Raw genomic sequence first — 16740 nt, forward strand, 5'->3', positions numbered from 1 at the left:
GCTCCGGCTTAGTTTCAAGTCCTCTGGTGATTGCGGTCCTGACCCAGGAACGGGTAGCACTACAGAAAGAAGCTGGCTTGATAAAAAACATTTTTTTTTTGTCTGTTCTCTTTCGTCACAATGTCATTTTCTAAAGATAAACAGCTCATTTTTGAATGGTAACTGTGTTAAGGGTGGAGTTTGGGGTGGGGTGAGGAGTACTGGAAATGTGTGACTCCAGGATACAATAGGCCATAAGTATACAGCAGATCGCCGATGGTCCTCAGTTTGATTATGCTGTAACAACATACTGTAACACCATGACCAGGATTTCTTTTCATTTAAGTGAGCAGATTGGGTCTTTCAGGAGGAATGGAAAATCTATTGGAGACATTTCAAAAATACTGTTAGACTTGGGGATTATGGTCGCGGACAGCGCTATTCCTAAACACTCATCAGATGCCTGTGGAACGCCGAACGCTAAAGCCCAGGAAAATGATCAGGTACGGTGTGCTACAATAGTGTACTGTGGGCCTAATAATGCTACAAATAATGCTTAAATAAATCTACTGCTGGTCTTTACTGTCTGCTGCACATGTTTACATTGTATTCCATTTTCAGCGAGACTGTTCAAGCCATCGACTCACTGATGAATGAAGATGATGGGCTATCGGCAAAGGCCGTCTGTATTCTGCTGGCAATACAGCACAACATCAACATCGTTCTAATCAGAGTCAGAAGGTTTATGATTTATGAGGATTTATGAAAATGCTCGGTAAGACATTTTATATACACACACACACACACAACCGGTCAAAAGTTTTAGAACACTTACTAATTCAAGGGTTTGTCTTTATTTTTTACTATTTTCTACATTGTAGAATAATAGCGAAAACATCAAAACTATAAAATAATAGTTGTAATAACACAGGGAATCATATAGTACCCAAAAAAGTGCTAAATAAAAATATATTTGATATTTGATATTCTTAAATAGCCACAATTTGCCTTGATGACAGCTCTGCACAATCTTGGTATTCTCTCAACCAGCTTCACCTGGAATGCTTTTCCAACAGTCTTGAAAGAGTTCCCAGATATGCTGAGCACTTGTTGGCTGCTTTTCCTTCACTCTGCAGTCCGACTCATCCCAAACCAGCTCAATTTGGTTGAGGTCGGGGGATTGTGGAGGCCAGGTCATCTGATGCAGCTCTCTCACTCTCTGTGTCCAAACTTTTGACTGGTACTGTATATATATATAGTTTTTTTTCAGAACCATGTGTGTTCTATTGTTTTGTAGTTTCGACCCAAGGATTCGACAAACAATGAACTTTGCCTGGATCAAAGCTGCGGTGACGTTCAATGACGTCGTCTTCACAGACAAATCAACCCAACTGAGCAATTTGCTCAGAAATGCTACAGAAAAAAAGGAAGAAGATAAGGCCAAGTCCCAAGCCTCCCCTCAAACTCCATGTGTTTTTGGTGGGGAAATTTCTCGCCAGGGACCAGGCCCATATTAGATTTTTGATGGTAAGTTTAGCTATCTACAAAGCAAAAGGTACATCAAATATTGTAGCCCACACCTCACGCTATGTGTTCCACAGTAATTCACTGTTGCCTCCTTTTCTCAGGTTTCATGGCTCGAGATTTGTTTGAGGAAGTAATCATCAAGAGATATGCTGGTGCAACAGGGTTGGTTATGTTTCCACTTGCCTCTAAAGAAATGTGTATTTAATGTTCAAGCATTCTTATTGGTTAGTTCAACTCTGATGACAATAAGGTGTGTTGTGATTGGCCCCGCTTGCAGATAGGGGGAGATCGAGAACGTCAGGTCTCCCCAGTATGAAAATGTGATGCAAGGGGTAGGTCACGTTCTGAATACTGGTTTCTATTTTCTAATTAACAATGTGTACAAGTTTGCTGTACGTTACTGATTTATACATGTGTGGGTATATGGTACCTGTTAGGGATTGAGAGGCTTTCTGGGATGTGCTTTGGCATATGATTGCTGTAAATAAGTGTGTTAGCTAGCATACACCGACATAATGGTCACATAAGCCACTGCTAACACAGTTGTCTTCATGCTACAGATTTTGCCATCGACAGACATCAATACTGTTAAGCCCTGCACAACTAATGTGCTGTTTCCTATTTAACAATACCGTTAAGCCCTGCACAACTAATGTGCTGTTTCCCATTTAACAATACCGTTAAGCCCTGCACAACTAATGTGCTGTTTCCCATTTAACAATACCGTTAAGCCCTGCACAACTAATGTGCTGATTCCCATTTAACAATACCGTTAAGCCCTGCACAACTAATGTGCTGATTCCCATTTAACAATACCGTTAAGCCCTGCACAACTAATGTGCTGTTTCCCATTTAACAATACCGTTAAGCCCTGCACAACTAATGTGCTGTTTCCCATTTAACAATACCGTTAAGCCCTGCACAACTAACGTGCTGTTTCCTATTTAACAATACCGTTAAGCCCTGCACAACTAACGTGCTGTTTCCCATTTAACTACACCGTTAAGCCCTGCACAACTAACGTGCTGTTTCCCAATTAACAATACCGTTAAGCCCTGCACAACTAACATGCTGTTTCCCATTTAACAACAGAAACAAATGCTCAACTGGGACCACTGGCCGAAGTGATTTATTTTGAGAAAACACACCGCATGGAGAGTACATACTATATACTTCCGGCCCGTCCTTGGACACTGTGCTATCTAACCTCCAATTGAGCTTTAATGCCATACAACAATCCTTCCGTGGCCTCCAACTGCTCTTAAACGCTAGTAAAACCAAATGCATGCTTTTCAACCGATCGCTGCCTGCACCCGCATGCCCGACTAGCATCACCACCCTGGATGGTTCCGACCTTGAATATGTGGACATCTATAAGTACCTAGGTGTCTGGCTAGACTGTAAACTCTCCTTCCAGACTCATATCAAACATCTCCAATCGAAAATCAAATCAAGAGTCGGCTTTCTATTCCGCAACAAAGCCTCCTTCACTCACGCCGCCAAACTTACCCTAGTAAAACTGACTATCCTACCGATCCTCGACTTCGGCGATGTCATCTACAAAATTGCTTCCAACACTCTACTCAGCAAACTGGATGCAGTTTATCACAGTGCCATCCGTTTTGTCACTAAAGCACCTTATACCACCCACCACTGCGACTTGTATGCTCTAGTCGGCTGGCCCTCGCTACATATTCGTCGCCAGAACACTGGCTCCAGGTCATCTACAAGTCCATGCTAGGTAAAGCTCCGCCTTATCTCAGTTCACTGGTCACGATGGCAACACCCATCCGTAGCATGCGCTACAGCAGGTGTATCTCACTGATCATCCCTAAAGCCAACACCTCATTTGGCCACCTTTCGTTCCAATACTCTGCTGCCTGTGACTGGAACGAATTGCAAAAATCCCTGAAGTTGGAGACTTTTATCTCCCTCACCAACTTCAAACATCTGCTATCTGAGCAGATAACCGATCGCTGCAGCTGTACATAGTCTATTGGTAAATAGCCCACCCATTTTCACCTACCTCATTCCCATACTGTTTTTATTTATTTACTTTTCTGCTCTTTTGCACACCAATATCTCTACCTGTACATGACCATCTGATCATTTATCACCCCAGTGTTAATCTGCAAAATTGTAATTATTCGCCTACCTCCTCATGCCTTTTGCACACAATGTATATAGACTCCCCTTTTTTTCTACTGTGTTATTGACTTGTTAATTGTTTACTCCATGTGTAACTCTGTGTTGTCTGTTCACACTGCTATGCTTTATCTTGGCCAGGTCGCAGTTGCAAATGAGAACTTGTTCTCAACTAGCCTACTTGGTTAAATAAAGGTGAAATAAAAAAATAAATAAAATAAAAATAAAATTATACATCTGTTACACTGGACCCTATGTCAGAGAGGCATTCCTGGGAACACATTGTCTTGCCTGGTTCACCAACTACTTCTCTGATAGAGTTCAGTGTGTCAAATCTGAGGGTCTGCTGTCCGGACCTCTGGCAGTCTCTATGGGGGTGCCACAGGGTTCAATTCTTGGACCGACTCTCTTCTCTGTTTACATCAATGAGGTCGCTCTTGCTGCTGGTGAGTCTCTGATCCACCTCTACGCAGACGACACAATTCTGTATACTTCTGGCCCTTCTTTGGACACTGTGTTAACAACCCTCCAGGCAAGCTTCAATGCCATACAACCCTCCTTCCGTGGCCTCCAATTGCTCTTAAATACAAGTAAAACTAAATGCATGCTCTTCAACCAATCGCTACCTGCTCCTACCCGCCTGTCCAACATCACTACTCTGGACGGCTCTGATTTAGAATACGTGGACAACTACAAATACTTAGGTATCTGGTTGGACTGTAAACTCTCCTTCCAGACCCATATCAAATATCTCCAATCCAAAGTTAAATCTAGAATTGGCTTCCTAATTCGCAACAAAGCATCCTTCATTCATGCTGCCAAAAATACCATTGTAAAACTGACCATCCTACCAATCCTCGACTTTGGCGATGTAATTTACAAAATAGCCTCTAATACCCTACTCAACAAATTGGATGCAGTCTATCACAGTGCAATCCGTTTTGTCACCAAAGCCCCATATACTACCCACCATTGCGACCTGTACGCTCTCATTGGCTGGCCCTCGCTTCATACTCGTCGCCAAACCCACTGGCTCCATGTCATCTACAAGACCCTGCTAGGTAAAGTCCCCCCTTATCTCAGCTCACTGGTCACCATAGCATCTCCCACCTGTAGCACACGCTCCAGCAGGTATATCTCTCTAGTCACCCCCAAAACCAATTCTTTCTTTGGCCACCTCTCCTTCCAGTTCTATGCTGACAATTACTGGAACGAACTACAAAAATCTCTGAAACTGGAAACACTTATCTCCCTCACTAGCTTTAAGCACCAACTGTCAGAGCAGCTCACAGATTACTGCACCTGTACATAGCCCACCTATATTTTAGCCCAAACAACTACCTCTTTCCCTACTGTATTTTATTTATTTATTTATTTTGCTCCTTTGCACCCCATTATTTTATTTCTACTTTGTACATTCTTCCACTGCAAATCTACCATTCCAGTGTTTTACTTGCTATATTGTATTTACTTTGCCACCATGGCCTTCTTTTGCCTTTACCTCCCTTATCTCACCTCATTTGCTCACATCGTATATAGACTTGTTTATACTGTATTATTGACTGTATGTTTGTTTTACTCCATGTGTAACTCTGTGTCGTTGTATGTGTCAAACTGCTTTGCTTTTTCTTGGCCAGGTAGCAATTGTAAATGAGAACTTGTTCTCAACTTGCCTACCTGGTTAAATAAAGGTGAAATAAATAAATACATACAAATAAATGGTTTCTTTCAAGGTAGGATTATAGCAATATTTTGTTATGTTTAAGTCTATTTACATGTATATTTTACATGTATATTTCTAGAATTTTACTTAACATTACCATCAGCATACCACCCTGCATACCACTGATGGCTTGCTTCTGACGCTACGGAGGGTTGGTCCTGGTCAGTTCCTGGATGGGAGACCTGATTCTGCTGGAAGTGGTGTTGGAGTGCCAGTAGGAGGCACTCTTTCCTCTGTTCGAAAAAAATCCCCGTGGCAGTGATTGGGGACACTGCCCTGTGTAGGGTGCTGTCTTTTGGATGAGACGTTAAACGGATGACTCTCTGTGGTCACTAAAAGATCCCATGGCACTTATTGTATAAATAGGGGTGTTAACCTCGGTGTACCTGGCTAAATTACCCATCATGGTCACCAAATCATCCCCAGATTCCAATTGGCTCAATCATCCTCCTCCTCTCCCAAGAGGGCCCAAAAGAATTCCCCAGGTTGTTGCTTTAAATGTGAATGTGTTCTCAGTCAACTTACCTGGTCAAATGAAACAATGTTGGCTGTCTTTTTTTCTTCTCAATGCAGACAATGACCCAAAACACATTGCCGCCAGGATTTGCATTGCAAATGAGGGCATAAACTGGGTCAAGACGCCAGCAGAGTAAGTAGACCTTTATGTAATAAAATAAAGGTTAAATAAAAATAAGTAAATTAAAGACCTACAACACTTTTAACAGCACGTTACTCGACACTAGTGAGACTCATGTCTATAGTATATGTAAAAATATTTTTTTCTCATCTCTAAGATTTAAACCCGATCGAACTTGTTTGGCATTAACTGAAAAACATTCATCCGTAACTCTGCCAAGCCTCCAAGCAAAGATCAACGGTGTCCTGACTCTCTGTGGTCACCCATGGCACTGAACTGGTAAAGGCCACCACCTGCCAACCCCTCTTTTACGCTACTGCTACTCTCTGTTCGTCATATATGCGTAGTCACTTTAACCATATCTACATATACTCAATCAGCCTGACTAACCGGTGTCTGTATGTAGCCTCTCTACTGTATATAGCCTCTCTACAGTATATAGCCTGTCTTTTTACTGTTGTTTTATTTCTTTACTTACCTATTGTTCATCTTATACCTTTTTTGCACTATTGGTGAGAGCCTTTAAGTAAGCATTTCACTGTAAGGTCTACTACACCTGTTGTGGTCAGCATTTCACTGTAAAGTCTACTACACCTGTTGTATTCAGCATTTCACTGTAAAGTCTACTACACCTGTTGTATTCAGCATTTCACTGTAAGGTCTACTACACCTGTTGTATTCAGCATTTCACTGTAAAGTCTACTACACCTGTTATATTCGGCATTTCACTGTAAGGTCTCCTACACCTGTTATATTCGGCGCACAAATGAACTTTGATTTGATGTTTTGGCTAGAGAAGCTGACGATACAACAATGCAACAAATACATTGATCATCTCAACAAGGTTTTACCCGTGGTTGTGGAGATGGGGGGGAAGTGCAACTACAATGTAGCTACAGTAGTTGAAATAAACATCTGCATTTTGAAACTCTTTTTTCTCGTTATGTTATTATTAACGAAAGCATAAAGATGTTGATGAACAGATACTGTACAGTATACTGTATGCTTTATCCAACATTTTGCGATTGCATGAGGTTTTGAGTTAGAAATGTAAAGCATTAGAGTACTTAAGCATTGAATACATTGCAAGTTGGGGGATTTCCACACCTCCAGTAGCCAGGGTTTTAAACTACCATTTTGTACATTTATTGATGTATGAAGAGTCTATTGTCCTGCTAACATTGTTTACATGATATGCTATAATGTATTATTCTAGACCAGGCGCAATTTAGATTTTGGGCAGCAGTGTATATGCAAAGTTTTAGACTGATCCAATGAACTATTGCATTAGAGTACTTAAGGGGTAGCCTAGTGGTTAGAGCGTTGGACTAGTAACCAGAAGGTTGTGAGTTCAAACCCCCGAGCTGACAAGGTACAAATCTGTTGTTCTGCCCCTGAACAGGCAGTTAACCCACTGTTCGCAGGCTGTCATTGAAAATAAGAATGTGTTCTTAACTGACTTGCCTGTTTAAAAAAAGGTAAAATAAAAAAAAAAAAAAAATTGCATACATGTTCAAAATGTTTTATCAATACTGCCCAAATGTACAGGAGAAGAAAAAATGTTTTCAAAATGCCTCCATCACTACTGTCAATACAAACACAGCATCTAAAGTGGTAGATAAAGCATTTGTCCTTAGGGCAAATCTGATCTGTGATATTGAGTTAGAAATGTTGTTCATTGTAACCACAATGTCACAAATAATTGAACACACACAACATGATCAGATTAACCTCTACTCTCCCCACATTTTGAATAGATATGCAATGGTTCATTGGATCAGTCTAAAACGTTGCACATACAGTGCTGCCATCTAGTGGACAAAATCTAAATGGCGCCTGGTCTAGAATAATACACTATGGCCTTTGTCTTGCATTTCAAAGATGATGGTACAAAAAAATACAAAAAACACATTTTTTTCTTCTTTGTATTATATTTTACCAGATGTAATGTTATATTATCCTGCATTAATTTCACATTTCCACAAACTTTAACGTGTTTCCTTTCAAATGGTATCAAGAATATGCATATCCTTGCTTCAGGTCCTGAGCTACGGGTAGTTAGATTTGGGTCATTTTAGGAGAAATGTAAAAAAAAAGGGTTAGATCCTTTTAACTTGGTCAAAACAGTGAAATGTATTTTTACTGAAGACTAACAGAAAGAATGTTGGTATTTATTTATTTGGATCTAAAGCCATTAATGAGTGAATAATCCAGTAATAATTGGTGTGACACGGCTCTCAAAACTCATGAGGCATCTTCTAAATGAAAATAAAAGATCTAATTCAATTTAGAGAATCGGAGGATTCTAATTTAGTCTGTGAGAATATTATAATAATAGTAGTAACAATAATAATACTCATTGGATAACGAATCGGCTCTCAGAACTCATTAAGAGGCGGCTTCCATCTTCAATATATTTTAAATGCTTTATTATCCACATGTTGAAAGTGCGTGCGGGCGACGGAGAGAAAACAAAATGGTGCAGTTTGAGGCTATGAGGTGCGGAGATGCGGAGAGTGATGCTGGAGATACAAATACGGAAAAATAAAGCTTATTCAATATGAATAGGATTTATTTAGTTTACATTCTTCATTGTAACCATAATGTCACAAATAATTGAACACAACATGAGCAGATTATTTGGTCAAAACAGTAAAATCATTTATTTATTAAAGAGTATCAGAAGGAATGTTGATCCTTAGTTATTTTGATCCAAAGCCATGAATGAGTGAGTCATTCAGCTGTCGTGGCGGTATGCAAATTGGAGTGGGTCCAGGATGTGTGGAAGGATGATGTGGATGTGAGCCATGACCATTATTTCAAAGCATTTCATGGCTACAGACGTGAGTGCTATGGGTCGGTAGTCATTTAGAGAGGTTACCTTGGTGTTGTTGGGCAAAGGGACTATGGTGGTCTGCTTGAAACATGTTGGTATTACAGACTGGTTCAGGGAAAGGTTGAACATGTCAGTGAAGACACTTGCCAGTTGGTCAGCGCATGCTCGGAGTACACGTCCTGGTAATCCGTCTGGCCCTGCGGACTTGTGAATGTTGACCTGTTTAAAGGTCTTACTCACATCGGCTGCATGATCACACATTGTGAATGTTGACCTGTTTAAAGGTCTTACTCACATCGGCTGCATGATCACACATTGTGAATGTTGACCTGTTTAAAGGTCTTACTCACATCGGCTGCATGATCACACATTGTGAATGTTGACCTGTTTAAAGGTCTTACTCACATCGGCTGCATGATCACACATTGTGAATGTTGACCTGTTTAAAGGTCTTCCTCACATCGGCTGCGGAGAGCGTGATCACACAGACGTCCGGAACAGCTGATGCTCTCATGCATGTGTCAGTGTTGCTTGCCTCGAATAGAATCAACGCCTGGAAGTTGTGTGCTGGTAATGGGAGTTTCCTGATGATTCAGAACATCTGTCCTAGTAAATCCAATTAGGCTCAGAGCCGCCATCCAACTGGTGGAGAGAAGAGGGCTGGTTTCCAATGAGTACTGAAAGCTAGAACAGGTGTCATTGAAAACTCTTAGGTATTGTTGGTCATGTGTAAAGACTAACTCCTGTGTACATGTATTGGATCATTTTTGATAATTACCTGAAAGTCATCTAATGGTGTAAACGGCATTTTCTGTTATTGTTTCTGGTATATCTATAATATTTCTACCGGACAATAACCTCGTCAAAATAAAAGGCAGACAAGAAATGCACTCTCTCGGGATTGGGAAAAGCTTTGTGACACGTCAGGGTCCACTCATTCAGACTGCTCTAACTCCCTCATTTATCAGAATACAAGTCTGCAAAGAATTCTAATGACTGTTGACATCTAGTGGAAGGCATAGGAACTGCAGTATGAGTCCAAAGTCAATGGATACTGTAATGGCATTTCATAGAAAACTACAACAACAAAACTACTTCCTGAATGGGTTTTTCAAATCTACCAGTTATATGCATATCATATCTTTTCGGGGTATCAGGCCGTTTAATTTGGGAACGCTATTCATCCAAAATTCAGAATGCTGCCCCCTACCCTAGAGAAGTTAATGTATTGTAGAGGAGTGGTCTGAGGGAACACACTTAATGTATAGTAGATATGTGGTAGTAGAGTAGTGGTCTGATGGAACACACTTAATGTAGTGTAGAGGAGTGGTCTGAGGTAACACACTTAATGTATTGTAGAGTAGTGGTCTGAGGTAACACACTTAATGTATTGTAGAGTATTGGCCTGAGGGAACACACTTAATGTATTGTAGATATGTGGTAGTAGAGTAGTGGTCTGATGGAACACACTTAATGTATTGTAGAGTAGTGGTCTGAGGTAACACACTTAATGTATTGTAGAGTATTGGCCTGAGGGAACACACTTAATGTATTGTAGAGTAGTGGTCTGAGGGAACACACTTAATGTATTGTAGAGTAGTGGCCTGAGGGAACACACTTAATGTATAGTAGATATGTGGTAGTAGAGTAGTGGTCTGAGGTAACACACTTAATGTATTGTAGAGGAGTGGTCTGAGGGAACACACTTAATGTAGTGTAGAGGAGTGGTCTGAGGTAACACACTTAATGTATTGTAGAGTAGTGGTCTGAGGGAACACACTTAATGTATTGTAGAGTATTGGCCTGAGGGAACACACTTAATGTATTGTAGAGTAGTGGTCTGAGGGAACACACTTAATGTATTGTAGAGTAGTGGTCTGAGGGAACACACTTAATGTATTGTAGAGTAGTGGTCTGAGGGAACACACTTAATGTATTGTAGAGTAGTGGTCTGAGGGAACACACTTAATGTATTGTAGATATGTGGTAGTAGAGTAGTGGTCTGATGGAACACACTTAATGTATTGTAGAGTAGTGGTCTGAGGGAACACACTTAATGTATTGTAGAGTAGTGGTCTGAGGTAACAGACTTAATGTATTGTAGAGTAGTGGTCTGAGGTAACACACTTAATGTATTGTAGAGTAGTGGTCTGAGGTAACAGACTTAATGTATTGTAGAGTATTGGCCTGAGGGAACACACTTAACGTATTGTAGAGGAGTGGTCTGAGGTAACACACTTAATGTATTGTAGAGTATTGGCCTGAGGGAACACACTTAATGTATTGTAGATATGTGGTAGTAAAGTAGTGGTCTGAGGGAACACACTTAATGTATTGTAGAGTAGTGGTCTGAGGTAACACACTTAATGTATTGTAGAGTAGTGGTCTGAGGTAACAGACTTAATGTATTGTAGAGTATTGGCCTGAGGGAACACACTTAACGTATTGTAGAGGAGTGGTCTGAGGTAACACACTTAATGTATTGTAGAGTATTGGCCTGAGGGAACACACTTAATGTATTGTAGATATGTGGTAGTAAAGTAGTGGTCTGAGGGAACACACTTAATGTATTGTAGAGTAGTGGTCTGAGGGAACACACTTAATGTATAGTAGATATGTGGTAGTAGAGTAGTGGTCTGAGGTAACACACTTAATGTATTGTAGAGTAGTGGTCTGATGGAACACACTTAATGTATTGTAGATATGTGGTAGTAGAGTAGTGGTCTGAGGTAACACACTTAATGTATTGTAGATATGTGGTAGTAGAGTAGTGGTCTGAGGGAACACACTTAATCTATTGTAGATATGTGGTAGTAAAGTAGTGGTCTGAGGTAACACACTTAATGTATTGTAGAGTAGTGGTCTGAGGGAACACACTTAATGTATTGTAGATATGTGGTAGTAGAGTAGTGGTCTGAGGTAACACACTTAATGTATTGTAGAGTAGTGGTCTGAGGGAACACACTTAATGTACTGTAGAGTAGTGGTCTGAGGGAACACACTTAATGTATAGTAGATATGTGGTAGTAGAGTAGTGGCCTGATGGAACACACTTAATGTATTGTAGAGTAGTGGTCTGAGGGAACACACTTAATCTATTGTAGATATGTGGTAGTAGAGTAGTGGTCTGAGGGAACACACTTAATGTATAGTAGAGTAGTGGTCTGAGGGAACACACTTAATGTATTGTAGAGTAGTGGTCTGAGGGAACACACTTAATGTATTGTAGATTAGTGGTCTGAGGGAACACACTTAATGTATAGTAGAGTAGTGGTCTGAGGGAACACACTTAATGTATAGTAGAGTAGTGGTCTGAGGGAACACACTTAATGTATTGTAGAGTAGTGGTCTGTGGGAACACACTTAATGTATTGTAGAGTAGTGGTCTGAGGGAACACACTTAATGTATTGTAGATATGTGGTAGTAGAGTAGTGGTCTGAGGGAACACACTTAATGTATTGTAGATATGTGGTAGTAGAGTAGTGGTCTGAGGGAACACACTTAATGTATTGTAGATATGTGGTAGTAGAGTAGTGGTCTGAGGAAACACACTTAATGTATTGTAGAGTAGTGGTCTGAGGGAACACACTTAATGTATTGTAGAGTAGTGGTCTGAGGGAACACACTTAATGTATTGTAGAGTAGTGGTCTGTGGGAATACACTTAATGTATTGTAGAGTAGTGGTCTGAGGGAACACACGTAATGTATTGTAGATATGTGGTCTGAGGGAACACACTTAATGTATTGTAGATATGTGGTAGTAGAGTAGTGGTCTGAGGGAACACACTTAATGTATTGTAGAGTAGTGGTCTGAGGGAACACACTTAATGTATTGTAGAGTAGTGGTCTGAGGGAACACACTTAATCTATTGTAGAGTAGTGGTAGTAGTGTAGTGGTTGTCAACTCGGAGATTCGATAGAAAACCTTTCGGTTACTGGCCTAACGCTCTAAACACTAGGCTACCTGCCGCCCCATGTAACAGCAGACCTGACATGTAACAGTAGACCTGGCATGTAGACCTGATATGTAACAGTAGACCTGACATGTAACAGTAGACCTGATATGTAACAGTAGACCTGATATGTAACAGTAGACCTGACATGTAACAGTAGACCTGACATGTAACAGTAGACCTGACATGTAACAGTAGACCTGACATGTAACAATAGACCTGATATGTAACAGTAGACCTGACATGTAACAGTAGACCTGACATGTAACAGTAGACCTGATATGTAACAGTAGACCTGACATGTAACAGTAGACCTGACATGTAACAGTAGACCTGATATGTAACAGTAGACCTGACATGTAACAATAGACCTGATATGTAACAGTAGACCTGATATGTAACAGTAGACCTGACATGTAACAGTAGGCCTGACATGTAACAGTAGACCTGATATGTAACAGTAGACCTGACATGTAACAGTAGACCTGACATGTAACAGTAGACCTGATATGTAACAGTAGACCTGACATGTAACAATAGACCTGATATGTAACAGTAGACCTGATATGTAACAGTAGACCTGACATGTAGACCTGACATGTAACAGTAGACCTGACATGTAACAATAGACCTGACATGTAACAGTAGACCTGACATGTAACAGTAGACCTGACATGTAGACCTGACATGTAACAGTAGACCTGACATGTAACAGTAGACCTGATATGTAGACCTGATATGTAACAGTAGACCTGATATGTAACAGTAGACCTGACATGTAGACCTGACATGTAACAGTAGACCTGATATGTAACAGTAGACCTGATATGTAACAGTAGACCTGACATGTTACAGTAGACCTGACATGTAACAGTAGACCTGACATGTAACAGTGGACCTGACATGTAACAATAGACCTGATATGTAACAGTAGACCTGATATGTAACAGTAGACCTGATATGTAGACCTGATATACCTGACATGTAACAATAGACCTGACATGTAACAGTAGACCTGACATGTAACAGTAGACCTGACATGTAACAGTAGACCTGACATGTAGACCTGACATGTAACAGTAGACCTGACATGTAACAGTAGACCTGATATGTAGACCTGATATGTAACAGTAGACCTGATATGTAACAGTAGACCTGATATGTAACAGTAGACCTGACATGTAACAGTAGACCTGATATGTAACAGTAGACCTGACATGTAACAGTAGACCTGACATGTAACAGTAGACCTGACATGTAGACCTGACATGTAACAGTAGACCTGACATGTAACAGTAGACCTGATATGTAACAGTAGACCTGATATGTAACAGTAGACCTGATATGTAACAGTAGACCTGACATGTAACAGTAGACCTGATATGTAACAGTAGACCTGACATGTAACAGTAGACCTGACATGTAACAGTAGACCTGGCATGTAACAGTAGACCTGATATGTAACAGTAGACCTGACATGTAGACCTGACATGTAACAGTAGACCTGATATGTAGACCTGATATGTAACAGTAGACCTGATATGTAACAGTAGACCTGACATGTAACAGTAGACCTGACATGTAACAATAGACCTGACCTGTAACAATAGACCTGATATGTAACAGTAGACCTGACATGTAGACCTGACATGTAACAGTAGACCTGACATGTAACAATAGACCTGACATGTAACAGTAGACCTGACATGTAACAGTAGACCTGACATGTAACAATAGACCTGACATGTAACAGTAGACCTGACATGTAACAGTAGACCTGATATGTAACAGTAGACCTGATATGTAACAGTAGACCTGACATGTAACAGTAGACCTGACATGTAACAGTAGACCTGATATGTAACAGTAGACCTGACATGTAACAGTAGACCTGACATGTAACAGTAGACCTGATATGTAACAGTAGACCTGATATGTAACAGTAGACCTGATATGTAACAGTAGACCTGACATGTAACAGTAGACCTGATATGTAACAGTAGACCTGACATGTAACAGTAGACCTGATATGTAACAGTAGACCTGACATGTAACAGTAGACCTGATATGTAACAGTAGACCTGATATGTAACAGTAGACCTGACATGTAACAGTAGACCTGACATGTAACAGTAGACCTGATATGTAACAGTAGACCTGATATGTAACAGTAGACCTGACATGTAACAGTAGACCTGACATGTAACAGTAGACCTGACATGTAACAGTAGACCTGATATGTAACAGTAGACCTGACATGTAACAGTAGACCTGACATGTAGACCTGACATGTAACAGTAGACCTGACATGTAACAGTAGACCTGATATGTAACAGTAGACCTGACATGTAACAGTAGACCTGACATGTAGACCTGACATGTAGACCTGACATGTAACAGTAGACCTGACATGTAACAGTAGACCTGATATGTAACAGTAGACCTGACATGTAACAGTAGACCTGACATGTAGACCTGACATGTAGAACTGACATGTAACAGTAGACCTGATATGTAACAGTAGACCTGACATGTAACAGTAGACCTGATATGTAACAGTAGACCTGACATGTAACAGTAGACCTGACATGTAACAGTAGACCTGATATGTAACAGTAGACCTGACATGTAACAGTAGACCTGATATGTAACAGTAGACCTGACATGTAACAGTAGACCTGACATGTAACAGTAGACCTGATATGTAACAGTAGACCTGACATGTAACAGTAGACCTGATATGTAACAGTAGACCTGATATGTAACAGTAGACCTGACATGTAACAGTAGACCTGATATGTAACAGTAGACCTGACATGTAACAGTAGACCTGACATGTAGACCTGACATGTAGACCTGACATGTAACAGTAGACCTGACATGTAACAGTAGACCTGATATGTAACAGTAGACCTGACATGTAACAGTAGACCTGACATGTAGACCTGACATGTAGACCTGACATGTAACAGTAGACCTGATATGTAACAGTAGACCTGACATGTAACAGTAGACCTGATATGTAACAGTAGACCTGACATGTAACAGTAGACCTGACATGTAACAGTAGACCTGATATGTAACAGTAGACCTGACATGTAACAGTAGACCTGACATGTAACAGTAGACCTGATATGTAACAGTAGACCTGACATGTAACAGTAGACCTGATATGTAACAGTAGACCTGACATGTAACAGTAGACCTGACATGTAACAGTAGACCTGATATGTAACAGTAGACCTGACATGTAACAGTAGACCTGATATGTAACAGTAGACCTGATATGTAACAGTAGACCTGACATGTAACAGTAGACCTGACATGTAACAGTAGACCTGACATGTAACAGTAGACCTGATATGTAACAGTAGACCTGACATGTAACAGTAGACCTGACATGTAACAGTAGACCTGATATGTAACAGTAGACCTGACATGTAGACCTGACATGTAACAGTAGACCTGATATGTAACAGTAGACCTGATATGTAACAGTAGACCTGATATGTAGACCTGACAGTGAATGGGGATGGTGAAAATCTCCCTCTTCTCCCTCCTCTCTCCTCTCCCTCCTCTCGTTCCTGCCTCTTCCCTCCTCTCTCCTCTCCCTCCTCTCGTTCCTCCCTTTTCCCTCCTCTTCCTCCTCCCTCCTCCTTCCTACTCTCGTTCCTGCCTCTTCCCTCCTCTTCCTCCTCCCTGCTCTCATTCCTGTCTCCTCTTCCATCCTTCCTGCTCTCTATTTTTATTTAACCTTTATTTAATTAGGCAAGTCAGTTAAGAACCAGTTCTTATTTACATTGACATCCTTCCAAAAGGCAAAAGGCCCCCTGCCGGGGCCTCCACTCTCCCCCTCCCTGCTCTCTTCTCTACCTCCTCCCTACTGCTTCTTCCTCCCAGCTCTCTCTACTCTCTCTACTCTCCCTACTCTCCCAGCT

The 16740-nt window shown here is 40.8% G+C and overlaps 1 protein-coding gene across 1 annotated transcript in view; it reads left to right on the forward strand.

Moving 5' to 3' along the window:
- Positions 1 to 16740, forward strand: part of LOC135513319 (gamma-aminobutyric acid receptor subunit gamma-3) — a 445846-nt gene that overhangs the window by 108274 nt on the left and 320832 nt on the right. The window lies entirely within an intron of this gene.

Source organism: Oncorhynchus masou, chromosome 24, assembly GCF_036934945.1.
Source record: "Oncorhynchus masou masou isolate Uvic2021 chromosome 24, UVic_Omas_1.1, whole genome shotgun sequence".
NCBI classification, from domain to species: Eukaryota; Metazoa; Chordata; class Actinopteri; order Salmoniformes; family Salmonidae; genus Oncorhynchus; species Oncorhynchus masou.